Source organism: Penaeus vannamei, chromosome 8 (genome assembly GCF_042767895.1).
Source record: "Penaeus vannamei isolate JL-2024 chromosome 8, ASM4276789v1, whole genome shotgun sequence".
NCBI classification, from domain to species: domain Eukaryota; kingdom Metazoa; phylum Arthropoda; class Malacostraca; order Decapoda; family Penaeidae; genus Penaeus; species Penaeus vannamei.
The window spans coordinates 27,490,477-27,492,976 of NC_091556.1; positions in this window are offsets into that span (position 1 = coordinate 27,490,477).

Below are 2,500 nucleotides of genomic sequence, written 5' to 3' on the forward strand. Positions count from 1 at the left end.
ACGATGATGGTGATGATCATGATGATGACGACGATGATAATGATGATGATAATAATAATGATAAGACAACAATGATAATAATTATTATAATGATAATTATCACAATAATGATAGTAATAATAACGATGTTATCAATAATAACTATAACAATGCCTCTACTTAAACCTATAGATTTAAAAACAATACTAAAACCAATGAAATGAATAGTGCTGGCAACAACAACAATAATATTGATAATAATGTTAATTGTAATAATAATGTTAATAGTAATAATAATGGCAATAATGATGATGATGATGATGATAATAATCGTGATGATAATGATAGTAATAATAATAATAGCAATATAATCTTATCAAAACTATTAACAAATACGTATAATATTTACAATTACGACGATGATGATAAAGGCTATTGAACATAATAATGCTGGTAATAATAATAACAATAATAAAGATGTTAATAATAATTATTATTATGACTAAGAATTCAAAAATAAACTAAGAATGATGATAATAATAGAAAAAATATAATGATAACAACAATTAATTAAGATAATAATTATTATGATAATAAACCCTATTTTTATTAATGTTATTATCATAATAATAAAGAGGAAGAAGATTATTATCCTTATCATTGTTAATATTATGACGATGGTGATATTGACAGTGGGACAAAAATAATATTAATAAAAATAGAGATAAAAAAATCACAATGATAATTACGATAATGATGATGATAACAATGACAATGATGATGGGGATGATAATAGTGATGATGATGATGGTAATGATGGAAAATTAAAATAATTGTAATGATAGTATTGACACCAGTACTGCTATCAATTATGATAATAATTATGATAATGATGAAAGCATTAACAATTATAAAAGTAATAATGATAACAATAATGATTATAATGACGATGTTAAGATTTGTAAAAATAAGGATCATAATAATATCAATAATAACTAATAATAATTATAAAAATAACAATAATGATAAAATGATAATAATAATAATAATAATAGTAGTAGTAGTAGTAGTAATAGTAATAGTAATAATAATAATGATAATAATAATAGTAATGATAATAATAATAATAACAATTAATAATCATAATAATAACAATAATAATAATTATCATTATAATAATAACAACAACAACAACAACAATAGTAATAATAATAATAATAATAATAATAATAATAACAATAATGATAATAATGATAACGATAACGTGGAGTGTGGTCTGTGATCCAGAGAGACATACTTAATGCCTTTAACTTAACTTTCTATGGCACCTTTTTCTCCCTTAGTTATCCCGGCGCCCATTCTCTATTGGTCTAACTTTTAATTGTTGCAACTAATGCCCTATGTCAAATTTTACCAGTTTTGCTTTTGTTTAATACATTGAATTTGTTGTCTGATTCTCTCGTTTTGTCAATGAATCTTAAGTGCATTTCAATATAGATTTTGGCTTATTTCGCCGTGCCAGTGCCATGACACGCCATTTTCTGCCTAGGCATTTTTTGTTTTATTAAAATTCTTCAATCAAATTTCTTTAGTCCTTGATTCTATCTTGAATTCTTATGATGTTTTACTGTGTTTTCATATGTGTATTATATCATCATATACCTTTTTCTTATTAAATTTTATTATATTGAAAAATGCTTGGGAAAATCATTATTTATTCATTTATTTATTTTTATTTTATTTCTTACTTTATTTTTATTTTATTTTATTTCTTACTTTACTTTCATTTTTATTTATTTTTTTTATCAATTATTTTCTTGGACATCCTGTGACTCAAAAGAATAGTGTCAACTGGATTTCTATGAGCTTGGATCTACCCTCCCCTCTGCTGAAGTATCATCAAAGGCTGTGCAAGTCCCATGCATTAAATGTCTTCCTTGTATTTATGCTGGACGTTTAGGTATGATACTCAATAAGACACTAGTTATATATATTAACCGTTTTCAAAGACTTTAGTTTCAAGAAACTTCTCAATCATCATGAATTACTTGTCAGTTTCGCTCAACCTTTTCAAGGACTCATTTTCAGTCATCGCCAAGTTCATTCCACTTTTGTTATCTGTGAATGATGGCTCCAGCAATTTATGCACGGTTTTCAACAATTGTTCATTATTTTACCATATTTTATTGCTTTTATATGTTCTTTGGCTCTGTTTTATCTCTACCATCTCTGTTTTTATTGCTTATATTGCGTTTACTTCTGATTTTAGTCTTTCAGCTTCTACTGAATCTTTTCTTATTGCGAATTCAGATTTTAGTATCGCTTCAACTACTGGTTACCTGTTATATATATATATATATATATATATATATATATATATATATATATATATATATATATATATATATATATATATATATATATATATATATATATATAGTTCAATACAGTCGATTTTATTTCTGGTTTTACTCAACCTTTCTCTTAAGATTTCTGTTTATAACTCTTGTTTACCTACCAT